Source organism: Anolis sagrei, chromosome 4 (genome assembly GCF_037176765.1).
Source record: "Anolis sagrei isolate rAnoSag1 chromosome 4, rAnoSag1.mat, whole genome shotgun sequence".
NCBI classification, from domain to species: Eukaryota; Metazoa; Chordata; class Lepidosauria; order Squamata; family Dactyloidae; genus Anolis; species Anolis sagrei.
Window position 1 is genome coordinate 39,492,236 of NC_090024.1, and position 11,926 is coordinate 39,504,161.

General features: G+C 38.5%; 1 long non-coding RNA gene across 1 annotated transcript; it reads left to right on the forward strand.

Moving 5' to 3' along the window:
* Window positions 1-1,222: 1,222 nt before the first annotated feature.
* Window positions 1,223-5,309, forward strand: LOC132773500 (uncharacterized). Its single transcript, XR_010909725.1, has 3 exons — window positions 1,223-1,401; window positions 4,832-4,986; window positions 5,169-5,309. It is a non-coding gene; the product is annotated as an uncharacterized lncRNA (long non-coding RNA).
* The last annotated feature ends 6,617 nt before the right edge of the window (window positions 5,310-11,926 follow it).

The window sequence follows — 11,926 nt, forward strand, 5'->3', positions numbered from 1 at the left end:
ATGACCCAACGGGAATGCCAACTGTAGTTTTAAGTGAAACAGTGAAGTGCACAATAAAAGATTTGTAAATTTCAGAGAGAGCTTTGGCTTTCAGTAATAGGGAATCATGCAGGTGACTTTTTTAGAAACATATAGTGGAAAAGAATGGAACAAGTATAAATCATGTAAGAGACTCACATTCATAAACCAGCTGATGCCCAAAGACCATTTGCTGGATTAGGAACCACAGGTGCATTACTTTTCATCCACAGCTAAAATTAGCCAATGCCATCAATATTTTTTATAATGATATTCATGATCATCTCTATAATAATTTGCTGGAGATTGTTTCCCTAGAAATACTTTTAGTGGAACAGCAAACTTTATTGTTCTGTTCATAGATCACCCAACACTGTCAAATATGTGTGTGAAATTGAAGGAAGAACAAGAAAAATAGTTATTTTCATTGCATAGCTTTTTCGGGGGGGGGGGGGGGGAAAGGGGGGGTGCAACTATAACACAAGGAAAAACCCTTTTTGTTACAAAACAATAATATTTCAATAAAACAATGTTGAAAACAACTTGAGAACATATCCAGGATTGTCCAGGAAACAATTTTGCATACTGAAGTATTTTAACCTTCCTTGTCCATAGTTCCCGCGCCAGTGGCATTGCTGGCATTATCTGATGCACTGCTCAAAAAAGATGTTTTTTCTCCCCCTTACTTTCCAACAGTGCATCATCTTCTGATCCATCCAGTGCATGGGGGTGTGACTATTATGTGATGAAATATGGGGTAGTTCAGATAATCCTGGCTTATGGCTACTTATGCTCTTTCAGGGTTTAGAGAAACTGAAAAGCTAAACACAAATAATCTGTGTGACATAGCAATAATACTGGTTTAATTTGTAGAGATTCATGGTTAGCAAGATACTGCAACCTTCTTGCTGGATATCTTGCTTGTTTAGCTATTCAGAATACTGTTTATTTTTATTTTATGCATAGGATGGAGATTGGGTGTCACCTCAAAGTATCTGTCAGCTTAATCCTTAGCCTGCTTTATTTGGAAATATGTTTTATGTTCACAAGGGCATCTTTCCTATTAAGGACATTTAGAACGGCAGCCTTAGAAACATTTTATAATATAACTCAGTTGAGTAGACAGTCTCATAAAGGGAACTGAAGTATGTAAGAAGATAATATAATTTTAAATGTATATAGAGGTCCTGCTTTGCAGATACAAATGCTAGAGAAAAGCTGGCACTAATGGAGGATGCTACAAAGCTGAAGAGACTGGCTGACATCAGTACCCAGGAAGTTTCCCATAAAGAAGCAGAACTGCTAAAAATTCAGCGAGAAGTACAGCAGACTATAAATGCAGTGAAGGAAAAAGAGCATGATGTCCAAATTTGGGAATCACAGGTGAGATGTTTCATAAAACGTGTTGAAAGATTTAGCAGGGTGAATTGTTGCCATATTTAGGTAAGTGCCACGAGATACAACATTGGGCCAGCTTTCAGCAGTAAAAAATAGAATTGGATGCTTCTGATTAGACTCTTTTTTTGCCAACAGAACCCAGTTACAATATGACTCCTGTATCCACAGGGATTGATGCTTATGGTTTTTTTTACCTGCCTTTGACCAAACATGTCCTTTCTAGGCATTCTCTAGGGACTGTAGTACATTGGGATATCATCTGTTTATATCAGTATGCATCTCATATTTTTTTAGGACTGGATGCATACTGTATTGAGATGGAGTGCATTCTCTCCTCATCACACCTGATTATTATGATTCTAAGGAGCTACGGTGGCACAGTGAGTTAAATCCTTGTGCCAGTTGAACTGCTGACCTGGAGGTCGGTGGTTTGAATCCATGAGACAGTTCCAGCTTCATGTCAGGACATGAGAGAAGCCTCCCACAGGATGGTAACACATCAGGACATCCCCTGGGCACCACAGAAGGCTGGCTCCTCCCAATCCATTCAAAACACCCCCTACTTCACTTTATGACCTTTTAAAAAGTATTGTTGCTGATGGGATGCATACAGATTTTCCTATCACACACAAAAACAAGGCTTCGGCAACCAAAGAATCAGTAGTATTTCAAAAAAACATGATTAGAATTCCATCTGCAAATAACCTGTTTTTGCGATGCTCTGCAGACAGATTCCGACGGAATACTGACAGGATGGGGCAAACGTTTGGGAAACATTCAAAATCATTCCCAAACAGTCTCAGAAATTGAGTATTACCTAACGGGATAAAGTCTCAAGTCTTCCAGCATGACTCTATGATGTGCTTTCACCAGAAGTTGACCATTGACCCTATCTACAGTGAACATTTAATGCAATTCAAAGCTGCAGTATCTAGATGACACACACCATGAAAGCACATTGCATCACACTTTAAGGACTTTAAATAGGCATAAGCAACATTGGCAGGAAGACCAGAAAAAAGCCTTAATGTGCATCAGTACACTCCATTGTAAACCACATGATGGCAAAATCAGTTTGAGGCCGAGATGGTGATTACACAAACCACATCAAGGATTTTTTTGGTACATTTCTTTGGGAATTTGTTGTCAGGCAGTTTGAAGATAGCTTCGAACTACATTAAATGGACAGTGTAGAAGATGGGAACATAATAATTTCTACATCCTCCAGCATGACTCTGTGATAACGGTTTCACCAGGCTTCATGCATGGTTTGGTTGCTTTCGAAAAGGACAAGACCCCTTTCTCCTTGATAAGAGCATGGCATGAAATTTGACAAAAATCTGCTCAGAATGCCTGAAGCTACCCTAGAAAGGTATCTTTAAGATGTAACTAAAAATGGCTGCAGTCAGGAAACAACATTTTCATTGCATTTTAAACAATTGCACCTTAGCAGGACTCCCTTGGTACGGTAGAACTCATGCTGGGTCCTGGAAAATTGGAAATTAATAATCATGGAAATTAAAATAATCTTCCAGCAAAAAACAAAATAGTAATGTAGAGTGAAAGACGGGGCTGCTTTTCTATTTCCGAAAAATCAGCTAGTGCTACATGAATACTGCAGTAGTGTAGTAGCAAACCATGAGAGTGAATGGTTTTCCCAGCTGCTTTTTTCTCCCCTAAGTGCTTGAATTACTGCAGGCAGCAAGGCAGCATCTGTGTGCTTCTCTTAATGGAGCATTATACCTAACAGCCTATGGGTACACAGCAGTCACATTCCATAAGGGAAAGTACTGATTCCTTATAGGTAACCATCTTCACACATGTTTTGTTGAAGCAGGTCAAAATGCAATTTCCTCCATCCCACTGCATCCCAGTGCTTATCCAAGGACCACTTTTGATGCAAAAGGAAGTGAGCATCCAGAATCGAGGTTGCAGATGGTTGCCTACAACTATATGTAGGATTCTTTCACTCATTATTTCCTGGTCCTAAACCACTACCTGTCACCAGTAATGGACCGGATGAGGGCAAATAAGTTGAAACTAAATCCAGACAAGACAGAGGTCAGTCGGAAGGCAGATCAGTGTATGGGATTACAGCCTGTGTTGGATGGGGTTGCATTCCCCCTGAAAACACAGGATCGCAGTTGGAGGGTGCTCCTGGATGCATTGCTGACCCTGGAACCGCAGGTGTTGGTGGTGGCCAGGAGTGCCTTTGCACAATTAAAACTTGTGCGCCAGCTGCACCTGTACTTTGAGTTGCCAGACTTTGCCATGGTAGTCCATGCCTTAGTCACATCCTGTCTGGACTACTGCAATGTTCTCTATGTGGGGCTGCCTTTGAAGATAATTTGGAAGCTTCAACTGGTTCAGAGATCACCGTACAGGGAGAGAACCACTCCTCTGTTACAGCAGCTCCACTGACAGCCGGTCTACTACCGGGCTAACTACAAAGTGCTAGTAATTACCTTTAAAGTCCTAAACAGTATGGATCCAGGCTATTTGACCAATCACATCTCCTCTTACAAACCAACTCAGACCTTGTGGTTTAATGGAGGAGGCCTTGCTCTCAGTCCCACCTCTGTCTCAAGTACGGCTGGTGGGAACGAAAAAAGGGGCCTTCTCTGTGATTGCTCCCTACTTCTGGAACTCCCTCCCTAAAGAAATAAAGATGCCCCGCTCCCTCCTCACCTTCAAAAAACAACCAAAAGCTTACTTCTACTTATTAGCATATGAAAAGGAATAAGATTAGATGGTGATACTGTTACTATACCTCTGATTTAAAACTGTTATTTGTTTCCGGGCTCTGTATACTGTTAGCCCAGTTAACATCTTTGGCAATAATTAACTTTACAAGCCCTAATGAACCTTGTCAGCTCTGGTAAATTGATGCTTCTGTTCAATGTTCTGTTTTATGTTAGATATAATTTATTTCATATGTTATATTTAAATTTAGATTATAATTTGTTTTTATATTTTGAGTTATTTTTGCTATTATGTTTGTATTGGTTGTTGTATTTAGGCATTGTATTTAGGGCGGATTTCAACACCCTGAGTCCCTTCGGGGAGCTAGTGTGGAATACAAATGAAGTATTATTATTATTATTATTATTATTATTATTATTTCCGAAAACTGGCAAATAACAAGATTTTTCCAGAGGCAAAAGATAGATAGATCTAGCACCTGGAAAATGCAGTATCTTGTAACAGATGTACAGCCTGGGAGGCCGCCATCCAAACTCTGCAGAGCCAATGAATAATGACAATCTGTTTATTGTGCAATAAACCGGTCACGGAAGAGACTCAGAGCAGGACAGTCTCGCTCACTAGAAGAGGCATTAATGATACTTTTCAGAATAGTTACAAAACATGGGGAGAAAGGAATGTCTAGCATTCACTTTTTCAGTGTTTTCAACAGCTTCAGCAGCAGATTCAGCAACACCAAGATATGGAACAGAAACTTACAAAATGCAGATCAGAATGTATACAGCTGCAGGCATTACTCCATCAGCTAGAAGAGAAATTCCTGACCAGTTTCCAGTCCACTCAACAGCAGATTGCTAAAGAACTTCGGTAGGAATATAAATATTGTCTCCTTTAACTGTCAGAATTATTGTGTATAAAAATGTACAGTACACCTGTAAAGCCGGAAATAACACCCATTGCCTGAAACTTTTAGATACACTTTTAAAATATTAGGGCCAACATTTTCTACATTTCGTACTTAAGCAGTATTTAAAATTATCCACATGTAGTGAAGAAGCGGAAAAATTAAAGCAAGCCCTCAAAGAAAAAGGACTTTCAACTGATGAAGACAAATACTTGCGGAACAAGATGGCAGAAAGTTGTGGGCATCTGACGAGAGAAAATACTCTCCTCCAGGCTCGAGTGTTAGAAGCCACAAAGCAACTCAATAGAGTAAGTATATCTGTCAGATCCTTGCCCTCGATTTCTATCTTGAAAAATAGAAACAGCTACTGGCACATTCCATTACAATTTTTTCAGTTTGTAAATAAGAGTTTTGGTATCATCAACTGTTTGAAAACTACATGTATATATCTCAAAGTATAACATGTTTGAATAATTGGGTTGTGAGTTTTCCAGGTTGTATGGCTATGTTCCAGAAGCATTCTCTCCCAACATTTTGCCTGCAACAGGGGAATTCCAGCCAAGAAACAATCAGCTAATCATCTCCCAACAAAGGACTCCCCAGGCAGTAAGAAGCCAGACCTTGCAACTGCTAAGCCACTGAAAGCTAATCAAGGTGACCGATTGAAACATTCACACCTACCTCAAACAGACAAAGAGTTTTTTCTCCCACCCTGGACATCCCACAATTATACAAACGCCATTTTCCTAGATTCCAACAGACCTCACAACCTCTGAGGATGCCTGCCATAGATGCAGTCAAAATGTCAGAAGATAATGCTTCTGGAACATGGCCACATAGTCTGGAAAACTCACAACAATCCAGTGATTCCAGCCATGAAAGCCTTTGACAATACATGTTTGAATAATCTTGTCTGTTCCTGCAAGCAGTGGGTTGGACTGGATGGTCCTTGTAGTCTCTTTCAACTTTTATGATCTTGGTGGAATAACTTTAGCTATACTATAGAAGCAAAACCATTTAATAACACTTAATACAGATCCCAGGACATGTAATTCTGACAGTTTTATTGGAACTCTACCATGGCAAAGGCTGGCATTGTTGCAGCTCTTCCATAATATTCATAGCATGGGTTATTAACTGAGAACAATGCCACAATCTCATAGTTTCCCCCTGAATTAAAGAAAAGGTATTTCACATAAGTCTAGATTCAAGAACATAAATGGCAACTGATTTATGCTTCTGCCACTGATTTGAACAAACTACTGCTTAGACAGCAGCAGCTAAATGTAATAAATTGGAGGAAGAAACTAGTACACAAAGCATTTCCATAACAGTAGTCCCTTTGAATGCAATCCTCTTTTGTATGAGTGCATTTTCAAGGTGGAACTTCAGTCTGTGTCAATTTATTTCATGTTTTATTTAAATTTAGATGTTGTTATAATTTGTTTTTATATGTTGAGTTTAGTACATGAATTGAAATGGCTGCACATATTTCTTCCCCCTGGAAGCAGCCCAGGGTGGAAGAATACTATACAAGAGCCATAAGAGCATTTGGAAATGATTACAAATGAGAGTATTATATATCCAGACTCTCAAGGATACCTCACATTGGCCAGAGGTAGATAGAAGGAAGTCTACGGAAATGGCATAAAAGCTATTTGCAGAAATTTAAATAACATGACATTTCTGTGATGGGGACACTGCTTCCTGAATGCTTGGTGCATCATTAAACCTCTATAAACTATATGTCCAATGTCTTTGAACTGTACTTACTCGCTGAAGTGTAACCTGTTACTTCCTTTTGCCCCAAAAAATCGATGCATCTCCATGCACAGTATGCTCTTGCCTTCTCACAACATAAGGCACCAGCACTATGTGGCAGAGAAGGCTAAAAACCTTGTGAAACAACTCAGGTAATTCCATAACATTGAGCCATGGTAGTTAAAATCAGCTAAACAACATTAATTCTGCAGTGCAGATCCATCTTTAGTTGTAAGCAGCTAATAACACTTTAAAGCTGGAAGAGAGAGCAAGTGATTCATCTTCGCTCTAGCAATTGCATAAGGAGAAGGGAAAGGTAGAAGGGGGTGGTAAATAGCACAAAGGCCAGGATGGCTATCATGTTCTTCAGAGATTATTTACACAACTTGTTTTGCTAATGTACAATTTCACAAAAATATTGCAGGAGAGACAGCTGAGAGAAGAGGAGAATAGCTCCCATTCAAGAGCAGTCTCTGAAATGGCTTCAGAAAGAGAAAGAGAACGGAAACTACAGATGGAGCTCACCTACTTGAAGGCATCACTACAGGATGAAAAGCAGAAAATTCATAAAGCACAGGATAAGGTTATCACATATTCTTATCCTTTAATCAATTGCACTGGTAGACTGTAGGATACATTATGGATTTTTGCAAATTCCTAAAGTAGTGCTATTTCTTATTTATTTTTTAATTACCGTGCAAGGATTGGGCAGCTGCATTATGGCAGAGTACCAGGGCCTCACTGCTTGGTAGGAGACCACTCTCAGGACAGCTCATTTGCTCACATCATTGATTTGATTCTACAAGGACGGTTCTGATCATTTCCCTCCCACATGTTCTTGGTGTTTTCTCCAGTTATACCCTGGTTCATCTCCCAAAGATGTTCTCTGACTGTCTTCCCTCTGCCTTTTTTTTTGGATTGTTTCAGACATTTCCCTAATGAAATATTATGGACACTGACAGGAACCCCCCCCCCCCCGGCATCATGGGATGGGCTCCATTAAGCATCATTCCCACAATGAATTCTAATTGTTCAGAAATTGGGGGCAGGGGAGCATGGAATAAAGTCCTTTTTTATGGTTTGCTTTACACAAGCTTTGTTTCATGCACATATTTATTGAAAAGACTGTATACAAATAAATGTATATGAAGTACGTATGAAACAAAAAAGAATGCTGTGTTTAGACTTGGCCTCATCTCCAAGCTATTCTATTATGTAAAATATGCAAATACAGGTATTCCAAAATCTAGTATAAACTAATAAATTTAAAACCCTTCTAGTCCTATACATTTCAGATAAGGGATAATCAGCTTGCACCATGCTAAATAAAATGTCTTCTTCTGGTGACATTGCAGTTTACACTTTTCAGCTGCTCAGTTACTCTAGTCATTACCAACAACTGCAGTCAATATATTGTACTTGTTTTTCTATGGAAAAAATGCTTCCCAATCTTCAAAAAAGACACCAGTGTTTTTTTCTGATTAAGTCAGCTACATCCAAAAGTCTTAAGGCCTTTCCACACAGCCATTTAACTCAGAATATCAAGGCAGAAAATCCCACAATATCTGCTTTGAACTGGGTTATCTGAGTCCACACTGCCAAATATTCTAGTTCAAAGAAGAAAATGTGGGATTTTATTCAGCTGTGTGGAAGGGGCCTTAGTAGACAGACTTTGCCCATCAATACTCTCTTACTTCTAAGCATACAACAGTCCTGTTGCTGTGGTCATGTACCATAGGAATTTGCCATCTTCCCCCTCCCCAAATAACAACAACCTGCCCTTGATTTATACACAAGGTCAACTTATACAAGAGTAGATCTGGTAGTGTAAATTTCATTTGTTTTGACTAACATGTCTCCCAATGTTATAACTGTTACAATAGTTCTAACACAAGTTTTGTGTCCACTTGTTCTGATGCCATTGTATTTTGGCAAAGGTTTATACATCTTTGAATGCAATTTTCCTGCTTCTTGGCAAGGGTTTGGACCAGATGGCCCACGAGGTCTCTTCCAACTTCATGATTCTATCTTATCTGACAGGTGTTTATCATCCTAAACAAACAATACTTCAAATACTTATTTCTACAATTCAAAATTATAAAATTTTGTTCACTTTAACTCTTTCAAATATTGAAAGTATTAATACCACTGGAAATGAGGCTCCTCTGTCAGTAGTTCTTCATCTCACTTAGCCCAATTTTGTTCTTGACCAAATTCTACGATATCTTGAAATGTCACCATATTTCTTTTATCACTATTTCTTTTTTATAAAATGCTTCCTATGCATAACCTTTTTTAAAAACCATGTCCACTGCTTTGGTAGTAAAAAAATGCCTCACTAATTAAAGACGTTGGTATTAGGTCCTTCATCTGCAGCAAGAAAGGAGGTCTGTGGATCAAAATGGACAGTTGCTTCAGGCACAACTAACAAATTTAGAAGGAAGACACGCTGCAATTCAACTGGAAAATTCTAAGCTACACACAGAAAAAACTGCCTTGGTAGAACATATCTCTTATTTACATGAACAGGTACCTATTTACTTTTCAATCAGCATCTGCATTTCCCTAAGTTTATCAATGCACATCTAGTTTTCCATTCGGGAAGTGGATTTCACATGTGAAACTAGGTATTTGGAACATACAAATAAGATATGATGATGGCTGCATACAGGCAAAACTAGCCACGTGAAATGTGAGATTCTAATTTAAAGTGGCACTAGCCATGCATAGTGGGATTGAGATTGTGATGCACAGGAAGTAGTGTTTTCATTTATGGCATCTATAGAGCTGTGGTGTCATGCAATAAAGCCCCTATTTCTAATGAAATGTAACTGCTAAACTGAAGATACTCCCACAACAAGAGCCCCAGATACACTAACCCAGTTTTGTTTCATTTAACTTGGTGAGAACAAGATGTGAAAATAATTCAGTACTGATATGTTTGTTCAGTCGAGCCCTAATCTGCCTCCTTCACACAGAAAAACACTTTTGAAATTGCTTCAAGTCAGAAGCAAAAGGGGGAAAATATTGCAGTAGACAAATATCTCCAAGTGATTCAGAGTCCAGAGAGAAGTTTCACAGAGCAGCTAGTTTTACTACATGAAGTTTTACTACAGCAAAGCTATTTGTAGTGTTTTGTAAAGTAAAGACTGCATAGAAGGCTTCTGCACTGATGGGATACTTCTCTGGCAATTACAGGGGAGGGTGGTTGAAGGTCCAAATCCCCATTAGGGTGAAATCTACACAATAGAATTAATATAGCTTGTTACCACTTTTAATTGCCATGGCTCAATGAATTTGTACTTTGGTGAGGCACTAGCACTCTTTGGCAGAAAAAGCTAGACACCTTGTAAAACATCAACTTCCTTGATTCCATAGCATTGAGCCACAGCAATTAAAATGGTGCCAAACCACATTAGTTCTGCAGTGTAGATTCACGCTCAGCATTTCAGCTGACAAATGTGCTCCCTCTATTATACATATATATTCCTAAGCCTGAGAAGCTAAAAGCTCATGGAAAAATAAAGTATTCAAATGCATAATTTTAGCCAGTTGACAATATCTGCCCTGTTTTTATTGTATTCTGCAACTACTACTGTAAGTAAACGCCTGGAAAGGGGGAACCATACTTGTGAGCAAAAGCAAAGTGTTGATACTCATGTCAAGAACAAATGTATTGTCGCATTATGCTCATGTGAGATTGAGTCCATATTTCAGATGTATACAATTTATTAACATGTTCCTCTAGCATTTGAAAGCTTCTGCCACAATAAGCCCAAGTATTTCAGATACTAATTCCTCTTTGAATTAGATGTTTGGGGGATGTCTTCTGGAAAAGAAGCTTTTGTAGGTCTTGCATGGAGCCAGTAATTATTGCTGTCTTCTGCTATGAGTATTAATGCTTACTTACTTATGAACAGTAAATTATTATACTGGGCACTCAATCTCCATACCCTGCAGCACACATTAAGATTTTACCAGGCATAACTCACAAACATTCAATTTTATTGCTGCAGTTGAAAGCACGTTCTCCTTTAAAGAAACAATGTGACTACTATGAAGCCTTCACCATATTTCCTTTTGTAATCTTATTCATCAGAACCACTGTTATCATCTCTTGAAGAGAACTATTTTATAATGTGGACAGTTGTCACAAACAGTTTTACGTATACCATATTTATATACAGTCAGCCAAATATGAAGACTCTTTTTTATTTCCTTTGTAACAGTTTTATTGCAGTATTTAGAATTAACACACCTTTTTCAATTCCCCAGATCGCTGAAAAGGAAAAGGACATGAATTTTCTGCAAAGCCAAGTTAACAGTTTGTCCAGTGACCTCAACCATTTGAAGTCACGAGTTGATGTGGAATCTGTATTGCAGAAAGAAAATGGAAAGAGTCCTTCCCATGTTTCAACAGCAAAACATACATCGATGAACTAACCTCAAGAAGTAGTTGTCTATCTGCTCACCTGCTATAAGAACATCTCTTTTCAAATGTTTCCTCAAACAAATAAATTACATTTTGTTCATTATAGACTTCCTCTGGGTCTTAGAGCTAGGACTACATCTTAAAAAGCTCGTATCACAAGATAAGTTAAAAGGAAGGTCTTTGTTGCAGGAAATCTCCTTTAAAAAAGAAGAGAGGCACTGATGTATCCTGAGCTTATCAGAGGCTGTCGTTTAAGCCCTTTAGGTTGTACATGAACAAATATTTATCAAATGAAATATCACGTTTAGTCAGCATACATTAAAGAATGGGGTTTGCATGGCATCCTAAGTGACATCAAATTTTTTTTCCAAAACCATAGTCACATTAATACTCCCCTCCCACTTTCTAGAATTTGTAAGTAAGGTGAAACTATTGAAAACTTAGTGGCAGTTTGAATTCTTTTTTAAAATATTGTCTTAGAAAAGAATGCCCCCCAAAGGAAAAGACAATTGTTGCCAGTAATTTCTAGCAAATTCAAAGTTTCCCATTTGCCAAGCTTTTGATATAGGGCATTGCTACAGCAGCACAGAGAGAAGGGAAACATGGAAGACATATTTTGGCCACATTTTTTTTCAAAAGATGATTCACTAGTTCTCTTTTTGACCAGAGGCGAAAGTTGGGTAGTGGTATTTACAGTAGTACTTAGTGGC